Here is a 24854-nt window from a genome sequence, read left to right as displayed (position 1 = left end):
TGGGGTATTGTGTGGAGATTGATGAGGGGAAAAAACTACTTAATCCATTTTAGAATAAGGCTGTAACGTAAGAAAATGTGGATAAGTCAAGGTCGTCTGAATACTTTCCGAATTCACTGTAGTGCATTCAAATAGTAGTATTCATCTGGCCAGATGCATACAGGTCTTAAGTTCAATATTCATCAAGAACTGATACACTGAATGTGTTCAGCCAGGCTCAGAACATTTTTGAGAATGTTGTTTGTGGTTCATGTAAGTAGCTTTGAGACGCCAGGCCAAAATTCCTCATGACAGGCCGCTGCTCTAACAATGATATTCTGATTTCTTTCTCCAGTCAAGAAGAAAGCTGAGAGAGAAACAGTAGACATTTTGAGTTAGCCAAACACTTTTTGGGGGGGAAGGTTCAAGAAGCTATCAGGGAAAAGGACAGGGCAAGGCAGGGGGGGAAGGCAGACAGGAAGCTATCAGGGAAAAGGACAGGGCAAGGCAGGGGGGGGAAGGCAGACAGGAAGCTATCAGGGAAAAGGACAGGGCAAGGCAGGGGGGGAAGGCAGACAGGAAGCTATCAGGGAAAAGGACAGGGCAAGGCAGGGGGGGGAAGGCAGACAAGAAGCTATCAGGGAAAAGGACAGGGCAAGGCAGGGGGGGGGGAAGGCAGACAGGAAGCTATCAGGGAAAAGGACAGGGCAAGGCAGGGGGGGAAGGCAGACAGGAAGCTATCAGGGAAAAGGACAGGGCAAGGCAGGGGGGGAAGGCAGACAGGAAGCTATCAGGGAAAAGGACAGGGCAAGGCAGGGGGGGGAAGGCAGACAGGAAGCTATCAGGGAAAAGGACAGGGCAAGGCAGGGGGGGAAGACAGACAGGAAGCTATCAGGGAAAAGGACAGGGCAAGGCAGGGGGGGAAGGCAGACAGGAAGCTATCAGGGAAAAGGACAGGGCAAGGCAGGGGGGGAAGGCAGACAGGAAGCTATCAGGGAAAAGGACAGGGCAAGGCAGGGGGGGAAGGCAGACAGGAAGCTATCAGGGAAAAGGACAGGGCAAGGCAGGGGGGGGAAGGCAGACAGGAAGCTATCAGGGAAAAGGACAGGGCAAGACAGGGGGGGAAGGCAGACAGGAAGCTATCAGGGAAAAGGACAGGGCAAGGCAGGGGGGGAAGGCAGACAGGAAGCTATCAGGGAAAAGGACAGGGCAAGGCAGGGGGGGAAGGCAGACAGGAAGCTATCAGGGAAAAGGACAGGGCAAGGCAGGGGGGGAAGGCAGACAGGAAGCTATCAGGGAAAAGGACAGGGCAAGGCAGGGGGGGAAGGCAGACAGGAAGCTATCAGGGAAAAGGACAGGGCAAGGCAGGGGGGGAAGGCAGACAGGAAGCTATCAGGGAAAAGGACAGGGCAAGGCAGGGGGGGAAGGCAGACAGGAAGCTATCAGGGAAAAGGACAGGGCAAGGCAGGGGGGGGCAGACAGGAAGCTATCAGGGAAAAGGACAGGGCAAGGCAGGGGGGGAAGGCAGACAGGAAGCTATCAGGGAAAAGGACAGGGCAAGGCAGGGGGGGGAAGGCAGACAGGAAGCTATCAGGGAAAAGGACAGGGCAAGGCAGGGGGGGAAGGCAGACAGGAAGCTATCAGGGAAAAGGACAGGGCAAGGCAGGGGGGAAGGCAGACAGGAAGCTATCAGGGAAAAGGACAGGGCAAGGCAGGGGGGGGAAGGCAGACAGGAAGCTATCAGGGAAAAGGACAGGGCAGGGCAGGGGGGGAAGGCAGACAGGAAGCTATCAGGGAAAAGGTCAGGGCAGGGCAGGGGGGGAAGGCAGACAGGAAGCTATCAGGGAAAAGGACAGGGCAGGGGGGAAGGCAGACAGGAAGCTATCAGGGAAAAGGACAGGGCAGGGCAGGGGGGGAAGGCAGACAGGAAGCTATCAGGGAAAAGGACAGGGCAAGGCAGGTGAAAGGAGGGTGCACATGCTCCCCCCCAGAGCCCCTCACACAGGCACAGGAGGGGGTCCAATCCACCATCCATCCTTTGTGGGGGGGTAACAAATTGGGACATGGGGGTGTTGGGCGGTGGGGGGGATAGAAGAGGGACAGGGTGCTCAATCACAGACCCCACATAGACAGAGAAGTGAGGGGCAAAAGCTATAGTAATGGGGACCCCTGAACCCCCTCCTACACTCCCTGGACATTGTGCTCTCCGTCAGACCCCACAATGGTATCTTCCCCCCTCCGTCAGACCCCACAATGGTAACTTCCCCCCTCCGTCAGACCCCACAATGGTAACTTCCCCCCTCCGTCAGACCCCACAATGGTAACTTCCCCCCTCTGTCAGACCCCACAATGCTAACTTCCCCCCTCCGTCAGACCCCACAATGCTAACTTCCCCCCTCCGTCAGACCCCACAATGGTAACTTCCCCCCACTGTCAGACCCCACAATGGTAACTTCCCCCCTCCGGCAGACCCCACAATGGTAACTTCCCCCCCTCCGGCAGACCCCACAATGGTAACTTCCCCCCCTCCGGCAGACCCCACAATGGTAACTTCCCCCCTCCGGCAGACCCCACAATGGTAACTTCCCCCCTCCGTCAGACCCCACAAAGGTAACTTCCCCCCTCCGTCAGACCCCACAATGGTAACTTCCCCCCTCCGTCAGACCCCACCATGGTAACTTCCCCCCTCCGTCAGACCCCACCATGGTAACTTCCCCCCTCCGTCAGACCCAACAATGGTAACCCCCCCCCCCCCTCCGTCAGACCCCACCATAGTAACTTCCCCCTCCGTCAGACCCCACCATGGTAACTTCCCCCCTCCGTCAGACCCCACCATGGTAACTTCCCCCCTCCGTCAGACCCCACCATGGTAACTTCCCCCCTCCGTCAGACCCCACCATGGTAACTTCCCCCCTCCGTCAGACCCCACCATGGTAACTTCCCCCTCCGTCAGACCCAACAATGGTAACCCCCCCCCCCCCCCCTCCGTCAGACCCCACCATGGTAACTTCCCCCCTCCGTCAGACCCCACCATGGTAACTTCCCCCCTCCGTCAGACCCCACCATGGTAACTTCCCCCCTCTGTCAGACCCCACCATGGTAAGTTCCCCCCTCCGTCAGACCCCACAATGGTAACTTCCCCCCTCCATCAGACCCCACAATGGTAACTTCCCCCCCCCCTCCGTCAGACCCCACAATGGTAACTCCCCCCCCCCCCTCCGTCAGACCCCACCATGGTAACTTCCCCCCTCCGTCAGACCCAACAATGATAACTTCCCCCCTCCGTCAGACCCAACAATGGTAACTTCCCCCCTCCGTCAGACCCAACAATGGTAACTCCCCCCCCCCCCTCCGTCAGACCCAACAATGGTAACTCCCCCCCCCCCTCCGTCAGACCCAACAATGGTAACTTCCCCCCTCCGTCAGACCCCACCATGGTAACTTCCCCCCTCCGTCAGACCCAACAATGGTAACTCCCCCCCCCCCTCCGTCAGACCCCACCATGGTAACTTCCCCCCTCCGTCAGACCCCACCATGGTAACTCCCCCCCCCTCCGTCAGACCCAACAATGGTAACTCCCCCCCCCTCCGTCAGACCCAACAATGGTAACTTCCCCCCTCCGTCAGACCCAACAATGGTAACTTCCCCCCTCCGTCAGACCCAACAATGGTAACTTCCCCCCTCCGTCAGACCCAACAATGGTAACTTCCCCCCTCCGTCAGACCCCACCATGGTAACTTCCCCCCTCCGTCAGACCCAACAATGGTAACTCCCCCCCCCCCTCCGTCAGACCCCACCATGGTAACTTCCCCCCTCCGTCAGACCCCACCATGGTAACTTCCCCCCTCCGTCAGACCCAACAATGGTAACTTCCCCCCTCCGTCAGACCCAACAATGGTAACTCCCCCCCCCTCCGTCAGACCCAACAATGGTAACTCCCCCCCCTCCGTCAGACCCAACAATGGTAACTCCCCCGCCCCTCCGGCAGACCCCACAATGGTAACTTCCCCCCTCCGTCAGACCCCACCATGGTAACTTCCCCCCTCCGGCAGACCCCACCATGGTAACTTCCCCTCTATGCTTCCCCCCCTCTCTCTAACTTACACTAGCTCTCTCGTACTCTCTCCCTGCCTTTGCCTGCTGTCCTCACGCCCCCTAATCCCCCTAAGAGAGCCCTGGTGGCCAGAGATATTTGTTTAGGGGAAAGAGATTAAAGTGTAATACAACAGACTGGCCCCTGACTCTCTGTCCTAAGATAAGTGACTGACAAGACCAAGCAGTCAAAAGGAAATTGGCACTCTACCAAGGAGCCAGGCAGGGACAGAGAGAGTTGGACAGAGAGGGAACAGAGAAAGAGAGAAAGAGAGAGAGAAAGAGAGAGAGAAAGAGCGGGACAGAGAGAGAGAGTAGAGAGTTCAGTGAACACAGTGAGAGCATGAGAGACGAGCGAGTTTGAATGAACGAGAGAGAAAGGAAAAAGGATAAATGGGGAGAGAAAGAGAGCGTAATAAAAGAGGTTTGTGAACAGAGCATGGAAAAAGCTGTATCCAGCTGTTATTCTAAGCTTGGGTCTCGACACGACTCATTCAAACACCTCTGCAGCCAAAGCGAACAGAACAGAGCCCCTGAATCCAACAATTAGCTTCCGCATTGACCACAGCATCCCGGCCGCCCGGGTGCCTGTCTTTGATTCTAAAAAGGGATTTTTCCCCCTGCGCTTTATGCGGGCCAATTATTGTCAGGTGCCCGCTCTCTTTGTTCAGAGGACCTTTCAGATGCATTAATAGAGGACTGGTTACAGACTGGACTGGTTACAGAAGAGGAGGAAAACACCTCATTCATCCCCTTTTAGTGAGCACACATTTCACACCCAGAGAGACCAAACGCAGCGCCGCCATGGTTCCATTTACTGAGCTGTCTGTCAGTCAGCTTGTGAAGTCTCTCTCTATCTGGTAGTGAGATATCAGTTAAGGTCCAGAGGCTGACGACGCAAACAGATATAGTGGGGAGTAGGACATCTCTAGGGGGAATTATGAACTGTAGCTATATCTCTAGGTTACAACTTACATTAAGTTGCTCTTATAACTGTGTACTTTACACTAGTATCAACATTGTAATAACATGTTTTTACATAGATAGTACTTGAGTAATTGCATTTCAATTGCATAGTAATGGAACTCATATATTACAGACAGGCCATAGTGAATAATAAAACATCTACCACCAGACAATGACCAGTATGTATGTGTGTGTGTGTGTGTATGTGTAAGGTGTTCATTTTGGGGAGGGGTCTGTGACCCCCAGTAGAGTAACAGGTGACTGGTCTGAGGTCAAAAGAGAGACCCAGACACCATGACCCCCAGCCGCCCTTTTGAAGCTAAACACAACAAAGCTGCCTTGTCACTGCACGGGACTCTGGGGAATACCATGGAAAATGAAGACAAACTAAAAAGGGGTTATATTTGGGTTGAGGTTCATATAAATTACAGACAAAAAAACTGATGTTCTATCAATTGTTACTTTGGAGAGCTGCAGTTGTCCACTTGTCTGTGTTTGTTTGATTGTTTGTTTGGAGGGAAAGAGGAACGGCGAAGGATTCAAGGACACTGGTCTTACTCAGGACATGCCATTCAAGTTGGCGTCGTTAAACGTGGTGAAATGTGGGTTGACGAATAGATAAGCTGCACACAAACACACACTTCCTTGTGTAACCTCAAAGGGGTTAAGATGTCACAAAGGTCAAGGTTGACGAGGAGGATAAGGGACGAGTCCTTCTGATAGGGTTTAGGATATTATGCCCCCATTGGCTAATGTCACACTGGACTTCTTCAACAGGGCCTATGCTTATTGCTGTTTGTGTGTTCTACTTACATTGGACTGAGAGACACAAGACCTGTATTGCACCATCTGACAGTCCTTAGCCAGCTGACCTCCTAACCTCCACTGAATTATACACAGAGATGACAAGAACGCCTACTGAACACAGTAAAGCATTCTAAGGCACTGTATCTCAGTGCTAGAGGGATCACTACAGACCCTGGTTTGATTCCAGGCTGTATCACAACCGGCCGTGATTGGGAGTAACATAGGGCGGCGCACATTTGGCCCAGCGTCGTCCAGGTTCGGCCTTCATTGTAAATAAGAATTTGTTCTTAACTGACTTGCCTAGTTAAATAAAGGTTAAATAAATGAAGAAAAACATATACAAACCTCAGGACATGTTTTCAGACCACTATTAACCTTTCGGTTGGTGAACATAAGTATGTGGACACCTGCTCATCAAACATCTCATTCATGGGCATTAATAGTGGGACCCCCCCTTTGCTGCTATAACAGCCTCCATCCACTCTTCTGGGAAGGCTTTCCACTAGATGTTGGAACATTGCTGCAGGGACTTGCTTCCATTCAGCCACAGGAGCGTTAGTGAGAGCGTTAGGGCTCTGATGTTGGGCGATTAGGCCTGGCTTGTAGTCGGCGTTCCAATTCATCCCAAAGGTGTTCGATGGGGTTGAGGTCAGGGCTTTGTGCAGGCCAGTAAAGTTCTTCTACAACAATCTCCACAAACCATTTCTGTATGGACCTCGCTTTGTGCACGGGGGCATTGTCATGCTGAAACAGAAAAAGGCCTTCCACAAACTGTTGCCAAAAAGTTGGAAGCACAGAATCGTCTAGAATGCTGTAGCGTTTAACCCTTATTTTACCAGGTAGGTTGATGGAGAACACATTCTCATTTACAGCAACGACCTGGGGAATAGTTACAGGGGAGAGGAGGGGGGATGAATGAGCCAATTGTTAGCTGGGGATGATTGGTGCAGCTGTAGAACCTTTTGAAGATCTGAGGACCCATGCCAAATCTTTTCAGTCTCCTGAGGGGGAATAGGTTTTGTCGTGCTCTCTTCACAACTGTCTTGGTGTGTTTGGACCATTTTAGTTTGTTGGTGATGTGGACACCAAGGAACTTGAAGCTCTCAACCTGCTTCACTGCAGCCCTGTCGATGAGAATGGGGGCATGCTCGGTCCTCTTTTTCCTGTAGTCCACAATCTCTTTTGTCTTAATCACGTTACGGGAGAGGTTGTTGTCCTGACACCACATGCCCAGGTCTCTGACCTCCTCCCTATAAGCTGTCTCGTCGTTGTCGGTGATCAGGCCTACCACTGTTGTTTCATCAGCAAACTTAATGATGGTGTTGGAGTCATGCAGTCATGAGTGAAGAGAGAGTACAGGAGGGGACTGAGCACGCACCCCTGAGGGGCCCCAGTGTTGAGGATCAGCGTGGTGGATGTGTTGTTACCTACCCTTACCACCTGGGGCTGCCCATCAGGAAGTCCAGGATCCAGTTGCAGAAGGTGGTGTTTAGTCCTAGGGCCCTTAGCTTATTGATGAGCTTTGAGGGCACTATGGTGTTGAACGCTGAGCTGTAGTCAATGAATAGCATTCTCACATAGGTGTTCCTTTTGTCCAGGTGGGAAAGGGCACTGTAGAGTGCAATGGAGATTGCATCATCTGTGGATCTGTTGGGGTGGTATGCAAATTGGAGTGGGTCTAGGGTTTCTGGGATAATGGTGTTGATGTGAGCCATGGCCAGCCTTTTGAAGCACTTCATGGCTACAGGCGTGAGTGCTACGGGTCGGTAGTCGTTTAGGCAGGTTACCTTAGTGGTCTTGGGCACAGGCACTATGGTGGTCTGCTTAAAACAAGTTGGTATTACAGACTCGGACTGGGAGAGGCTGAAAACATCAGTGGAGACACTTGCCAGTTGGTCAGTGCATGCTCACAGTACACGTCCTGGTAATCAGTCTGGCCCTGCCGCCTTGTGAATGTTGACTTGTTTAAAGGTCTTACTCACATCGGCTGCGGAGAGCGTGATCACACAGTCTTCCAGAACAGCTGGTGCTCTCATGCATGTTTCAGTGATATTTGCCTCGAAGCGAGCATAGAAGTAGTTAAGTTCATCTGGTAGGCTCGTGTCACTGGGCAGCTCTCAGCTGTGCTTCCCTTTGTAGTCTGTAATGGTTAGCTAGCCCTGCCACATCAGATGAGCGTTAGAGCCGGTGAAGTAGGATTTGATCTTAGTCCTGTATTGAAGCTTTGCCTGTTCGATGGTTCGTCGGTGGGCATAGCGGGATTTCGTATAAGCTTCCAGGTTAGAGTCCGCTCCTTGAAAGCGGCAGGTCGAGCCTTTAGCTCAGTGTTGCCTGTAATCCATGGCTTTTGGTTGGGGTATGTACGTACGGTCACTGTGGGGACGACGTCATCCATGCACTTATTTATGAAGCCAATGACTGATGTGGTGTACTCCTCAATGCCATCGGAGGAATCCCAGAACATATTCCAGTCTGTGCTAGCAAAACAGTCCTGTAGCTTAGCATCTGCTTCATCTGACCACTTTTTTATTGATCTAGTTACTGGTGCTTCCTGCTTCATTTTTGCTTGTCAGCAGGAATCAGGAGGATAGAATTATAGTCAGATTTGCCAAATGGAGGGTGAGGGAGAGCTTTGTATGCATCTCTGTGTGTGGAGTAAAGGTGGTCCAGAGTTTTTTTTCTCCTCTTGTTGCACAATTAACTTGCTGATAGAAATTTGGTAAAACGGATTTAAGTTTCCCTGCATTAAAGTTCCCGGCTACTAGGAGCGCCGCCTCTGGGTGAGCGTTTTCTTGTTTGCTTATGGCGGAACACAGCTCATTCAATGCAGTCTTAGTGCCAGCCTCTGACTGTGGTGGTATGTAAACAGCTACGAAAAATACAGATGAAAACTAGGTAGGTAGTGTGGTCTACAGTTTATCATGAGATACTCTACCTCAGGCGAGCAATATCTCGAGACTTCCTTAGATATCGTGCACCAGCTGTTATTTACAAAAATACATAGTCCGCCGCCCCTTGTCTTACCAGACGCCGCTATTCGATCCTGCCGGTGCAGCGTATAAATCAGCCAGCTGTATGTTGATAGTGTCGTCGTTCAGCCACGTCTCCGTGAAGCATAAGATATTACAGTTTTTAATGTCCCGTTGGTAGTTTAATCTTCCGCGTAGGTCATCTGTTTTATTGTTAAAAGATTTCACGTTTGCTAGCAGAATGGAAGGAAGTGGGGATTTATTCGATCACCTACAAATTCTCAGAAGGCAGCCCGCCCTCTGGCCCCTTTTTCCCTGCCTCCTCTTCACGCAAATCACGAGGATCTGGGCCTGTTCCCGAGAAAGCAGTATATCGTTCGCGTCGGCCTCGTCAGACTCGTTAAAGGAAAAAAAGGATTCTGCCAGTCCATGGTGACTAATCGCAATCCTGATGTCCAGAAGTTATTTTTGGTCATAAGAGACGGTAGCGGCAACATTATGTACAAAATAAGTAAAAAAATAGAAGTTACAAACAACGCAAATAAACAAAGAAAAAAAACACAATCGGTTGGGGACAGGTAAAACGTCTGCCTTCTTCTCTGGCGCCATCTTACAATGGGCCTAGCCCGAACCATTATTCCTCCTTCACCGAACTTTACAGTCGGCACTATGCATTTGGGCAGGTAACGTTCTCCTGGCATCCGCCAAACCCAGAGTTGTCTGTCAGACTGCCAGATAGTGAAGCGTGATTCATCACTCCAGAGAATGCGTTTCCACTGCTCCTGAATCAAATGGCGGCGAGCTTTACACCGCTCCACCCGACGCGTGGCATTGCGCATGGTGATCTTAGGCTTGTGTGCGGCTGCTCGGCCATGGAAACCCATTTCATGAAGCTCCTGACGAACAGTTCTTGTGCTGACGTTGCTTCCAGAGGCAGTTTGGAACTCGGTAGTGAGTGTTGCAAACGAGGACAAATGATTTTTACGTGCTACGTGCTTCAGCACTCAGTGGTCCCATTCTATGGCCTTGTGTAGCCTACCACTTTGCAGCTGAGCAGTTGTTGATCCTAGACGTTTCCACTTCTCAATAACAGCACTTACAGTTGACTGGACAGCTCTAGCAGGGCAGAAATTTGACAAACTGACTTGTTGGAAAGGAATCCTATGACAGTGCCACATTGAAAGTCACTGAGCTCTTCAGAAAGGCCATTCTACTGCCATTGTTTGTCTATAGAGATTGCATGGCTGTGTGCTCAATTTTATACACCTTTTACGCAACGGATGTAGCCGAAATCACTAATTTGAAGGGGTGTCCACAAACTTTTGTGTATATCAGTAGATATTTGACTAATGACATTAGTTACCCCTTGGGTCAATATTTAGCCATGGTTTTGATGGATTATGTTGTAAAAATCAAATCAAAGTTTATTTGTCACGTGCGCTGAATAAAATAGGTGTAGACCTTACAGTGAAATGCTTACTTACAGGCCCTAACCAACAATGCAATTTTTAAGTAAAGAACACGTAGTAGGTGAACAATGGATAAGTAAAAATATAAAAACAACAGTAAAAAGACAGTGAAAATAACAGCAGCGAGGCTATATACAGTAGAGAGAGTATAACAGTAGAGAGGCTATATACAGTAGAGACTATATACAGTAGCGAGGCTATATACAGTAGCGAGGCTATTTACAGTAGCGAGGCTACATACAGTAGTGAGGCTATATACAGTAGAGAGGCTATATACAGTAGCGAGGCTACATACAGTAGCGAGGCTATATACAGTAGCGAGGCTACATACAGTAGCGAGGCTACATACAGTAGAGAGGCTATATACAGTAGCGAGGCTATATACAGTAGCGAGGCGACATACAGTAGTGAGGCTATATACAGTAGAGAGGCTATATACAGTAGAGAGAGTATAACAGTAGAGAGAGTATAACAGTAGAGAGGCTATATACAGTAGAGAGGCTACATACAGTAGAGGCTATAACAGTAGCAAGGCTATATACAGTAGCGATGCTATATACAGTAGCGAGGCTATATACAGTAGCGAGGCTATATACAGTAGCAAGCCAATTATACAGCAGAGAGGCTATAACAGTAGCAAGGCTATATACAGTAGAGAGGCTATACAGGCACCGGTTAGTTGGGCTAATATGTAGATATAGTTAAAGTGACTATGCATAGATGATAAACATTGAGTAACAGCAGCGTAAAAGAGGGGTTGGGACACACACACACACACACACACACACACACACACACACACACACACACACACACACACACACACACACACACACACACACACACACACACACACACACACACACCACACACACACACACACACACACACACACACACACACACACACACACACACACACACACACACACACACACACACACACACACACACACACACACACCAAATAGTCCGGGTAGCCATTTGGCATGGATCTTTCCATAAACAGAGATATGTAGGTGAACCAGTACGTGGGGTGTGATGACAAGATATTCTTCTAGTGAAGAATGTGTCACTTTAGCACTGTGTGTGTGTGGTTGGTAAGAGGTGGAGGTCTCTACCTGCACACCGGAAGCTCTGGGTGGTCAGGCCCTTCTCCACAGCCAGGCAGGTGAGGATACTGAGGAAGCTGGTGGTGACTGACTGTCTCTTGGCCCTCTGGGTGTCCCTCTGCCTCCTCTCCCTGGAGGGCTTGGTCCTCAGCAGAATCCCCGTCGACACTGCACCCAGCTGGGCCTGGCCGGAACCCTGTCCCTCCTCACCCTGGGGCCTCTGGGCCGCCACGGCTGTCCGCAGGGCCTCCATCCAGTCCTGGGCCTTGAGTTGGCTCTCAGCCTGCAGACGGAGCACCTCGCTGGGGAAGACGCCTTGGAAGCAGCCAGGCAGGAGGCCAGCGGGTAGTGGAGGATGGGCTCGGACACGGGCCCCCGGCGGGAAAGGCCTGCAGCGTGGAGCGATTCAGTACGAAGGTGAAGGCCCTCCAGTTGTTCTGGTCAGTCAGCTGGTGGAGGAGCCCAGCCTTGAGGACATCCGTACAGCACTGGGTGAACAGGGGCAGGGCCGTGTGCCGGGCTGGGAGGAGATGGGAGCAACCAGGGGTCAGGGCAGCCTCAGCAGGACCACGGGGATCTGGTCTGGTGTCGAGACCTCCAGAGGTAACGGATGACGACAGGGATAAGGCTGGAAGCGACTCTGCATTTTTGTGGGCGGGCTGGGCAGCCAGTACTTTCGCCCAGATCAGCCTCCTCCAGTCTAGCGCCTCCCACTGGCAGGCGGCACGTAACTGCAGGCGGGTGGAGCTGTTGAAGAAGAGGTCAGTGAGTGATCTTTTAACCCGTTGCTATGAGAGAAAGAACATTGCAACAAAGCTTCAATTACAACTTATTTTCAAGTGAGTGCAGGCCATTTTTTTCATGTTTATGTGATTGACATAAACATTAAATTTATATTTATCCAGGAAGTCCTGTTGAGGTCAGAAGACTTCTTTAACAAGGGAGACCTGGCAAGAGGATAAGAGTTGAGAATCATGGTTTTCTTCCTTTACCTGTTGAAGAAGAGGGCCTGGAGGACTCGCCCGTCCTGGGGCGGCTGGGGCTGGGTGACCCCCTGGCAGTGGGACAGGGAGTAGGCAGTGCAGAGCTGCCAGTTACCGCTGCTGTCCAGGCTGTAGACGCGCAGCTCACACGGGGTAAGCTCTACATGACAGACGCGCCAACGACCCTTCTGACCCTCACGATGCTCCAGGGAACCCTGTTTCACCACACTGCCGCTGCTGCTGCTGTCCTTACAGCCTGCAAAAAACACAGTATATTCAGCAAAAAGATCATCTGCGGAAGACACTATTTAATATACTAACTAAACACATCGTCTATAGGAATACATTTATTAGGCCTGACTTATATTTAATAACATATAGCCTACTGGAACAGGTTACAAGTAGAAGCCAACTGGGTGGATAAAATAACAGAGACTAGACGGGGGGGGGGGGGGGGGGGCAGTCCATTCAAATGGCCCCACACACTACTACCACTCTGCAGCAATTTCATCTTATTATCTGCTCATTGGATCAATAACCTTGTCCTCCGTTTGTCAGTCAGCACTCAACAGTGTTCTCTTAGCTAATATACCACATAGGACATTAATTCTCCACTCATTAAAGTCACATCTTCAAAACATAGAATTCCCCGCTTATTAAAAAACACAAATCAAATGCAACACATCACCAAGAGCAGGGACAAACTTGGAACTGTCTAGCCTATTCAGGTTCAGCTTGCTCAGCCAGCTTTTTCACACAAAAAGAATAAGCCTACTATGCAATTCCACCCATTTGAGGGCCACAAATCTGATAGCACGTTTATATACAGTACCAGCCAAAAGTTTGGACATACAGTTGAATTAGGTTGGAGTCATTAAAACTCGTTTTTCAACCACTGCACAAAATTCTTGTTAACAAACTATAGTTTTGGCATGTCGGTTAGGATATCTACTTTGTGCATGACAAGTCATTTTTCCAACAATTGTTTCCAGACAGATTATTTCACTTAATCACAATTCCATTGGGTCAGAAGTTTACATACACTAAGTTGACTGTGCCTTTAAACATCTTGGAAAATTCCAGAAAATTATGTCATGGCTTTAGAAGCTTCTGATAGGCTAATTGACATCATTTGAGTCAATTGGAGGTGTACCCGTGGATGTATTTCAAGGCCTACCTACAAACTCAGTGCCTCTGCTTGACATCATGGGAAAATCAGAAGAAATCAGCAAAGACCTCAGAATTTGTTTTTTAACACCTCCACAAGTCTGGTTCATCCTTGGGAGCCATTTCCAAACGCCTGAACGTACCACGTTCATCTGTACAAACTGTAGTACACAAGTATAAACACCATGGGACCACGCAGACGCCATACTGCTCAGGAAGGAGACGCATTCTGTCTCCTAGTGATGAACGTACTTTGGTGCGAAAAGTGCAAATCACTTCCAGAACAACAGCAAAGGACCTTGTGAAAATGCTGGAGGAAACGGGTACAAAGGTATCTATATCCACAGTAAAACGAGTCCTATATCGACATAACCTGAAAGGCCACTCAGCAAGGAAGAAGCCACTGCTCCAAAACCGCCACAAAAAAGCCAGACTACGGTTTGCAACTGCACATAGAGACAAAGATCGTACTTTTTGGAGAAATGTCCTCTGGTCTGATGAAACAAAAATATAACTGTTTGGCCATAATGACCATCGTTATATTTAGAGTAAAAAGAGGGAGGCTTGCAAGCCAGAGAACACCATCACAACCATGAAGCACGGGGGTGGCAGCATCATGTTGTGGGGGTGCTTTGCTGCAGGAGGGACTGGTGCACTTCACAAAATAGATGGCATCATGAGGACGGAAAATGATGTGGATATATTGAAGCAGCATCTCAAGACATCAGTCAGGAAGTTAAAGCTTGGTCGCAAATGGGTCTTCCAAATGGACAATAACCCCAAGCATACTTCCAAAGTTGTGGCAAGATGGCTTAAGGCCAACAAAGTATTGGAGTGGCCATCACAAAGCCATCACAAAGCCCTGACCTCAATCCTATTGACAATTTGTTGGCAGAACTGAAAAAGCCTGTGCGAGCAAGGAGCCCTACAAACCTGACTCAGTTACACCAGCTCTGTCAGGAGGAATGGGCCAAAATTCACCCAACTTATTGTAGGAAGCTTGTTGAAGGCTACCCGAAATGTTTGACCCAAGTTAAACAATTTAAAGGCAATGCTACCAAATACTAATTGAGTGTATGTAAACTTCTGACCCACTAGGAATGTGATGAAAGAAATAAAAGCTGAAATAAAATCACTCTACTAAAACTGAGTTTAAATGTTTTTGGCTAAGGTGTATGTAAACTTCCGACTTCAACTGTACCTACTAATTTCTTTATTTTTACTGTTTTCTACATTGTAGAATAATAGTGAAGACATCAAAACTATGAAATAACACATAAGACTGTTGGAAAAGCATTCCAGTTGAAGCTGGTTGAGAGAATGCCAAGAGTGTCCAAAAATGTCATCAAGGCAAAGGGTGGCTAGTTTGAAGAATCTCAAATATAAAATATATTGATTTGTTTAACACTTTTTTGGTTAATACATGATTCCATTAGTGGTATTTCATAGTTTTGATGTCTTCACTAGTATTCTACAAAGTAGAATAAAGTGGAATGAGGTGTGTCCAAACGTTTGACTGGTACTGTATGTATGTATGTATGTATGTATGTATGTATGTATGTATGTATGTATGTATGTATATCATTTAGAGGAGGGGAACACAACTCTAGGCCCAGAATATCATATCAGGGGAACACAACTCTAGGCCTCGGATATCATATTAGGGGAACACAACTCTAGGCCCAGAATATCATGTCAAGGGAACAACTCTAGGCCTTGAGGGTTGCAAAGTATACTTGTGTTCGTCCTTATCCTTATCAGAAACCTAGTTACACCCGGGTTAACAGGTGTGTGTAGTCCTTGACCAATCAATGATAATACCTGATAACCAATTGGCAGGGATTAAGACAGTTCATTTCAGTGCATCCCTGTGCTAAGCTTCACTGTTAGGGCCGCTACACACTTCACACAAACGCAGCGACGGAAAGTCGTTTTCACACATAGTTCTACATACTTTTGTGTGGCTCAAATTTTGGAATGGGATCGTATACGACGCTCTGTCTACATGAAGTGTGTAGCAGCATTTACTGTTACTAACCACTGTTACTCCCCTTCAGGGGGCTGTCTGTCTGACCCAACCTCCTCCCTTCAACGCCATCAATCGAGGCCGATGGCAATTGAGGTTGTGGGCTAATTTGTCTAAGTTTGTCAGGGTGAGAGGAGCAGATGCCAAGAGCAAAGCCCAGGGCAGACGACCAGACGGCCGGACCGCTGTGCTTTGGCTTTCAGGAGCCACTCAGGCGACGGTGGGGGGTGCTAGGGGGCTCGCCTGTCCCCCTGGGCTTCAAAGGCTCCCGTGAGCATGTGGGTGCGGAGCAGGTCACTGTTCATTTCACGCTACAGAGGAAGCAAGGCACACGGACATGACTCAATTAGCAGTCTGCGCTTTGCTCTGCTTTGCTGGGCTTGGTCAACCAGCAGCGGTCTAGCCCTACAATGTCCTACACCTCCACTGAATTGAACTGGCTGTCCTGGCCTGTCCTGGCCACCTGATGCGATAGCGTTGCTGAAACGTCACAGGGTCTTAACATTAACGTGATGTGAATAGTCTGGCCCAGAGGCAGGTGAGGAGAGGACATCTTATGAACTCGTTGTTGGCGTCTGAGCCGTCACTTCATATTATACTCAACTTACAATGGTGCCTTGTCCCCTAGTGATAGCTTAATAGCTTCACTAGATGAACTAGCCTAATATATTTTTAAAACGCTTATAAAAACATGGCTAAATCTGGTTAAATGGACAACGGTCCCCTTCTCCCTCTAGTTCCCTTTCCTTCCTGCTTTTTTAATAACGGAGGTAAAGAAGGGCGGGGGTGTGTCCCAGGGTTCTCCCCAAATAATTTTGGGAATTTTTCTTTATTTGTTATCATATAAGGCTGTTAGAGGTGTTACACCACCCCTCTGGGACTCCCCCCCTCCAGCGTACTCAGCAGCACCACCTTGTTAAAAGAAATCCTGGGGAGAATGCTGTGTCCCATCCATCTTACTGCACAAAATCATTGACAGACAAGGTGTCACTGAGTTTTACACTTGCATGCTAAACTAAACTCTCTTTAGGGACTAATAAATATGTAGATGCAGTGGAAACTCAATTGGGATTCAGCCTCCGATCGGCAGTCGACACGCTCAGGGGAGTTTGGAGCAGAATTAGTGTGTCAGTGTGTGTGTGCATGCGTGCGGCTCTGTTCAATTACACCTCCGCCGTGTGTCGTGACATCATGCTCCGGTAACGCTGTGAGACATAAACAAGCTAACGTTACGCCACACAGCCTCAGGCCCAATTGCCTCAACCCTGCTGTCAAAATGCAGAACTAGGATATCAGTCCACCCAGAGATGTAATCCCACTAAAGGCGTCAGCATGCTTCAGTTCAGCTGGCTGCTAGCCCAACTCGGCTAGGTGAACCGAACGAGTGTGCTCGCATACTCCCTTAAAAGACCTTTGCATGGAAAACGAGAAAAAAAAGCAGCAATAGTACTGTTTGTCCATTTTGAGACGCCGTAGCCAGTATAAGCTTCCTCAAAAGTCAGACATTTTTGCATAGGAGATCTTAGTCGCGGAATTTTACATCTAAGTAAGATGTTTGGTACAGTATTTCTCAATGAAAAATGTGCATGAAAACGAGTCGTCCCTCGTTGAATGACAAAAAAAGACGATGGAAGAATCCCTACTGTTGACCAATCACCGACGAAGGGGAGTAGAGTTTGGCTCCGAAATTGCCTCTAGAAAACATTGTGTGCCCGAACAACCCTCATCGAAGTCCAAAATGAACAAAAACGTCACACAATGTCATCATAATATATGCACGAACTCTTCCGAACTGTTTCAGCCGGGAAGCAGCTACCTTTTACCGCCACTGACCTCGTTCATCTTTCAGTCACCCACGTGGGTATAACCAATGAGGAGATAGCACATGGGTACCTGCTTCTATAAACCAATGAGGAGACGGGAGAGGCAGGACTTGCAACGCGATCTGCGTCAGATATAGAAAGGACTTCTATTTTAGCCCTTGGCATCGCAGACGCTCGCGAGCAGTGTGGGTGCAATAATTGAATAACATGGATTTCTAAATTTATTTTGCAACGCTCGCGCACAATACCATGACTACACCCCTAGTGTGTAGAAATCCATGTTATTCAATTATTGCACAAACACTGCTCGCAAGCGTCTGCGTTGCCAAGGGCTAAAAAATAAGTCCTTTCAATTTCTGACGCAGATCACGGTGCAAGTCCTGCCTCCCGATCTCCTCATTGGTTTATAGAAGCAGGTACCCACGTGCCATCTCCTCATTGGTTTTACCCACGCGGGTGATTGAAAGACGAACTGTGTTGCCAGTCGTCATGGTAATACTATGAAAGTTTAGATGCCAATTACCATATAAGTTCAAAGATGAAAAAGCCTGGAAGGAGGAGGGATGACTAGAAACGATTCTGTGGACCGTTTTATGTGTGGATTAATTTGCGGAGTAGAGGACCTTGTGCATCTCAGGTAAAATAACAACTCCGTTTTATTTTTATAAAAACATTTATTTCACCTTTATTTAACCAGGTAGGCTAGTTGAGAACAAGTTCTTTACAACTGCAACCCAGTCAAGATAAAGCAAAGTAGTTCGACAGATACAACAACACAGAGTTACACATGGAATAAACAAACATACAGTCAATAATACAGTAGAAAAAAATCTATATACAGTGTGTGCAAATGAGGTAAGATAAGGGAGGTAAGGCAATAAATAGGCCATGGTGGTGAAGTAATTACAAAATCGCAATTAAACACTGGAATGGTAGATGTGCAGAAGATGAATGTGCAAGTAGAGATACTGGGGTGCAAAGGAGCAAGATAAATAAATGAACACAGTATGGGGATGAGGTAGTTGGATGGGCTATTTACAGATGGGCTATGTACAGGTACAGTGATCTGTGAGCTGCTCTGACAGCTGGTGCTTAAAGCTAATGAGGGAGATATGTGTCTCCAGCTTCAGTGATTTTTGCAGTTCGTTCCAGTCATTGGCAGCAGAGAACTGGAAGAAAAGGTGGACAAAATAGGAATTGGCTTTGGGGGTGACCAGTGAGATATACCTGATGGAGCGTGTGCTACGGGTGGGTGCTACTATGGTGACCAGTGAGCTGAGATAAGGCGGGGCTTTACCTAGCAAAGCCTTGTAGATGACCTGGAGCCAGTGGGTTTGGCGACGAGTATGAAGCGAGGGCCAGCCAATGAGAGCGTACAGGTCGCAGTGGTGGGTAGTATATGGGGCTTTGGTGACAAAACGGATGGTACTGTGATAGACTGCATCCAATTTGTTGAGTGGAGTGTTGGAGGCTATTTTGTAAATGACATCGCCGAAGTCGAGGATCGGTAGGATGGTCAGTTTTACGAGGGTATGTTTGGCAGCATGAGTAAAGGATGCTTTGTTGCGAAATAGGAAGCTGATTCTAGATTTAATTTTGGATTGGAGATGCTTAAAGTGAGTCTGGAAGGAGAGTTTACAGTCTAACCAGACACCTAGGTATTTGTAGTTGTCCACTTATTCTAAGTCAGAACCGTCCAGAGTAGTGATGCTGGACGGGCGGGCAGGTGCGGGCAGCGATCGGTTGAAGAGCATGCATTTAGTTTTACTTGTATTTAAGAGCAGTTGGAGGCCACGGAAGGAGAGTTGTATGGCATTGAGGCTCGTCTGGAGGTTAGATAACACAGTGTCCAAAGAAGGACCAGAAGTATACAGAATGGTGTCGTCTGCGTAGAGGTGGATCAGAGAATCACCAGCAGCAAGAGCGACATCACTGATGTACACAGAGAAGAGAGTCAGACCGAGAATTGAACCCTGTGGCACCACATAGAGACTGCCAGAGGTCCGGACAACAGGCCCTCCGATTTGACACACTGAACTCTATCAGAGAAGTAGTTGGTGAACCAGGCGAGGCAATCATTTGAGAAACCAAGGCTGTTGAGTCTGCCGATAAGAATATGGTGATTGACAGAGTTGAAAGCCTTGGCCAGGACGATGAATACGGCTGCACAGTACTGTCTCTTATCGATGGCGGTTATGATATCGTTTAGGACCTTGAGCATGGCTGGGGTGCACCCATGACCAGCTCTGAAACCAGATTGCATAGCGGAGAAGGTATGGTGGGATTCGAAATGGTCGGTAATCTGTTTGTTAACTTGGCTTTCGAAGTCCTTAGAAAGGCAGGGTAGGATAGATATGGGTCTGTAGCAGTTTGGGTCTAGAGTGTCTCCCCCTTTGAAGAGAGGGACGACCGCGGCTGATTTCCAATCTTTGGGAATCTCAGACGATACGAAAGAGAGGTTGAACATGCTAGTAATAGGGGTTGCAACATTTTCGGCAGATAATTTTAGAAAGAGAGGGTCCAGATTGTCTAGCCTGGCTGATTTGTAGGGGTCCAGATTTTGCAACTCTTTCAGAACATCAGCTATCTGGATTTGGGAGAAAGAGAAATGGGGGAGGCTTGGTTGAGTTGCTGTGGGGGGTGCAGTGCTGTTGACCAGGGTAGGGGTAGCCAGGTGGAAAGCATGGCCAGCCATAGAAAAATGCTTATTGAAATTCTCAATTATAGTGGATTTATGGGTGGTGACAGTGTTTCCTAGCCTCAAGTGCCGTGGGCAGCTGGGAGGAGGTGCTCTTATTCTCCATGGACTTTACAGTGTCCAGAACTTTTTTGAGTTTGTGCTACAGGATGCAAATTTCGGCTTGAAAAAGCTAGCCTTAGCTTTCCTAACTGCCTGTGTATATTGGTTCCTAACTTCCCTGAAAAAGTTGCATATCACGAGGGCTATTCGATGCTAATGCAGAACGCCACAGGATGTTTTTGTGCTGGTCAAGGGCAGTCAGGTCTGGAGTGAGGGCTACATTTTTTGAACGGGGCATGCTTATTTAAGATGGTGAGGAAGGCACTTTTGAAGAATAACCAGGCATCCTCTACTGACGGGATGAGGTCAATATCCTTCCAGGATACCTGGGCCAGGTCGATTAGAAAGGCCTGCTCGCTGAAGTGTTTTAGGGAGCGTTTGACAGTGATGAGGGGTGGTCGATTGACCACAGACCCATTACGGATGCCGACAATGAAGGCAGTGATCGCTGAGATCTTGGTTGAAAACAGCAGAGGTGTATTTGGAGGGCAAGTTTGTTAGGATGATATCTATGAGGGTGCCCGTGTTTATGGCTTTGGGGTTGACCTGGTAGGTTCATTGATCATTTGTGTGAGATTGAGGGCATCAAGCTTAGATTGTAGGATGGCCGGGGTGTTAAGCATGCCCCAGTTTAGGTCACCTAGTAGCACGAGCTCTGAAGATCGATGGGGGGGGGGCAATATGTTCACATATGGTGTCCAGAGGACAGCTGGGGGCAGAGGGTGGTCTATAGCACCCTCTGAAGCTCGAATTCTTTGGGTACAGACCTGGATAGTAAGACAGAACTCTGCAGGCTACCTCCCCCTTTGGCAGTTTTATCTTGTCGGAAAATGTTATAGTTATGGATGGAAAATGATGGTTAATATCCCAAGACAAATTAAACTAGCAACAGCGAGATAGCTAACGACGCCAGGACAGCGGAGTCAATCACCACCTTCCGGAGACAGCTGAAACCCCACCTCTTTAAGGAATACCTAGGATAGGATAAAGTAATCCTTCTAACCCCCCCCCCCCCTTAAAAGATTTAGATGCACTATTGTAAAGTGGTTGTTCCACTGGATATCATAAGGTGAATCCACCAATTTGTAAGTCACTCTGGATAAGAGCGTCTGCTAAATGACTTAAATGTAAAATGTAAATGTAAATAGGACAAATTAGCTAGCAAGTGCAAGCTAACTACAGTGAGGGGGAAAAGTATTTGATCCCATGCTGATTTTGTACGTTTGCCCACTGACAAAGAAATGCTCAGTCTATAATTTTAATGGTAGGTTTATTTGAACAGTGAGAGACAGAATAACAACAAAAGAATCCAGAAAACGCATGTCAAAAATGTTATAAATTGATTTGCATTTTAAATGAGGGAAATAAGTATGATCCCGTCTCAATCAGAAAGATTTCTGGCTCCCAGGTGTCTTTTATACAGGTAACAAACTGAGATTAGAAGCACACTCTTAAAGGGAGTGCTCCTAATCTCAGTTTGTCACCTGTATAAAAGACACCTGTCCACAGAAGCAATCAATCAATCAGATTCCAAACTCTCCACCATGGCCAAGACCAAAGAGCTCTCCAAGGATGTCAGAGACAAGATTGTAGACCTACACAAGGCTGGAATGGGCTACAAGACCATCGCCAAGCAGCTTGGTGAGAAGGTGACAACAGTTGGTGCGATTATTCGCAAATGGAAGAAACACAAAAGAACTGTCAATCTCCCTCGGCCTGGGGCTCCATGCAAGATCTCACCTCGTGGAGTTGCAATGATCATGAGAACGGTGAGGAATCAGCCCAGAACTACACAGGAGGATCTTGTCAATGATCTCAAGGCAGCTGGGACCATAGTCACCAAGAAAACAATTGGTAACACACTACGCCGTGAAGGACTGAAATCCTGCAGCACCCGCAAGGTCCCCCTGCTCAAGAAAGCACATATACATGCCCGTCTGAAGTTTTCCAATGAACATCTGAATGATTCAGAGGACAACTGGGTGAAAGTGTTGTGGTCAGATGAGACCAAAATGGAGCTCTTTGACATCAACTCAACTCGCAGTGTTTGGAGGAGGAGGAATGCTGCCTATGACCCCAAGAACACCATCCCCACTGTCAAACATGGAGGTGGAAACATTATGCTTTGGGGGTGTTTTTCTGCTAAGGGGACAGGACAACTTCACCGCATCAAAGGGACGATGGACGGGGCCATGTACCATCAAATCTTGGGTGAGAACCTCCTTCCCTCAGCCAGGGCATTGAAAATGGGTCGTGGATGGGTATTCCAGCATGACAATGACCCAAAACACACGGCCAAGGCAACAAAGGAGTGGCTCAAGAAGAAGCACATTAAGGTCCTGGAGTGGCCTAGCCAGTCTCCAGACCTTAATCCCATAGAAAATCTGTGGAGGGAGCTGAAGGTTCGAGTTGCCAAACGTCAGCCTCAAAACCTTAATGACTTGGAGAAGACCTGCAAAGAGGAGTGGGACAAAATCCCTCCTGAGATGTGTACAAACCTGGTGGCCAACTACAAGAAACGTCTGACCTCTGTGATTGGCAAAACCCTTGTTGGCACCAAGTACTAAGTCATGTTTTCAATCTCAAATGAAAAAGTTTGTGCTTAATAGGCTAAATTACTAATTCTGTTAACATCTGACTCCAGAGGGATTTAGTCTGACATTTCAGGTTTAGATATCGGATGTAGTGAAATACGTTTTAAAGTAATGTTAGTTAAGTAAACTATATTTTTCTTAAGGGTAGCTTTAGTGTTGTTCTTCCAGTGTGAAGTAATTGGTAGCTTGGTAAACTATATTTTCAGAGTAGCTTCCCCAACACTGGTTATCGGACAGCTAGATACACTTAACTACATTTTGGAAGCTAATAGATTGCATTTAGTTAAAATATGAGGCATAATAATTATAATCAGAAGATATTAACATGTAAATATTATTGGTAATATAATAAATAGCAGAAGAATACTGCAGATTACCCTAATTTTAACCCTTAACCAATTTAAATGGCTACTTCAATGGGGTCACGTCAGAGTTGGGATGTCCCAAGGATCCCTGATAGCAAGGGCCTTGATTTTGTACCCTATGTTGTGATTCCCACTAAATAAGCTGTCTTCTTACCCTATTCAAACCCCACAATCGAATACACCCCTTTTGAAGCTATTTTAGCCTATATATCACATATTGCAAACAAATAATCTAAACATCGTGTCAGTACAAAACGTCACATTTTGGGCATTGCTGTGCATCTTTGAGAATCGCTAATCCATATCCAAAAACAGCACACATTTTGGCCATGAACCTGCACATCAGAATCATCATCATCATCATCTCTTTTGTGGCACCATTGGAAGGGGTTGTGACTAATTAAATAATGGTAAAAAAATTATGATGGCAGGGGAAACAGTGTTGCAGTTGTCTAGTGCAGGGTGTCCCAAACTCGGTCTTGGGCAACTCTTGGGTGCATGTTTTGTATTCTTGCCCTAGCACTAACAACCAACTCATCATCAAGTTCTGATTACTTAAATCAGTTGTGTAGTGGTAGGCAGTGTTTGACTTGGACTGAAATAGGTGCCGGTACTCATTATGGGTGCTGGTAACTTTATATTTAGGTGCAGGAGCTCCAGAATACCTTTCGAGATAATATTCTTTAAGAGGTGGAGGAGCTCAAGCAGTAGAACATTTGAGGTGCCCCTACTCAGCTCCAGTGACCTCCTGTAATCAGCTCCAGTGACCTCCTGTAATCAGCTCCAGTGACCTCCTGTAATCAGCTCCAGTGACCTCCTGTAATCAGCTCCAGTGACCTCCTGTAATCAGCTCCAGTGAGCTCCTGCCCAAGTCAAGCACTGGTGCTAGGGCAAAAATTCAAAAGGTGCAGGGGGCAGGACTGAGTTTTGGAAACCCTGGTCTACTATGCGGTGAGGGAATAATGACAAGTGAACCTGGATAACTTTGTGTTCACATTGCCCTAAAAAAGGGAACGACCATGGAATTCTAGGGCTCTTTTGAGGGGTCTGAGTTCCTCTGGAGTATTCACACTGCACAAAAAGTAAAGTGAACCGCACTGAGTTCACAAATTGTCTGAAAGAGACCAAGTGTGAAAACACCCTTATGTAACCATGATTGAGTTCCGACCCCAGTGCAGCTCAGTGTAAACAAGCGTAACAGTAGGGTCGTATTCTTACGGCAATTTACTGCTCAGCCAGATCTTTCTGGTTGTGACAGCCGTCCGATGTAAGTCGCTCTGGATAAGAGCGTCTGCTAAATGACGTAAATGTAAATGTAATGTTTTGCAGAGGGGTCATATACTTATTTCCCTCATTAAAATGCTAATCATTTTATAACATTTTTGACATGCGTTGTTCTGGATTTTTTTGTTGTTATTCTGTCTCTCACTGTTCAAATAAACCTACCATTAAAATGATAGACTGATCATTTCTTTGTCAGTGGGCAAACGTACAAAATCAGCAGGGGATCAAATACTTTTTCCCCCCACTGTAGCTAAATTGCCATAAATGTTTCATGCTTTTCGACCTGTCCCCAAATTAATGTAATTGGTTCAGAGTTTGTTTTGATATTTTAACCTGCATGTCGTGATCGCGTTTGGTGTAGGGGGACAAAATACATTTATGCACGTGTAAGGCTTAAACAGTTCCATGTAAGGCTTAAA

The 24854-nt window shown here is 47.6% G+C and overlaps 1 pseudogene across 1 annotated transcript in view; it reads right to left on the bottom strand.

The window, feature by feature from the left end:
• The window catches only part of LOC106582373 (uncharacterized), a 78898-nt pseudogene that overhangs the window by 48304 nt on the left and 5740 nt on the right, over positions 1 to 24854 (bottom strand). Inside the window, exons 3-4 of the transcript XR_014381984.1 lie at positions 12386 to 12632; positions 11403 to 12167 (exon numbers count right to left, since the gene is read on the bottom strand). The product of XR_014381984.1 is annotated as an uncharacterized LOC106582373 (transcript). The remainder of the gene's footprint in view (positions 1 to 11402; positions 12168 to 12385; positions 12633 to 24854) is intronic.

The sequence above is a fragment of the Salmo salar genome, chromosome 21 (genome assembly GCF_965601325.2).
Source record: "Salmo salar chromosome 21, fSalSal1, whole genome shotgun sequence".
Taxonomy (NCBI): Eukaryota; Metazoa; Chordata; class Actinopteri; order Salmoniformes; family Salmonidae; genus Salmo; species Salmo salar.
Note: the sequence above shows the minus strand (reverse complement) of the source record. Positions and strands in the feature narration are given on the sequence as shown.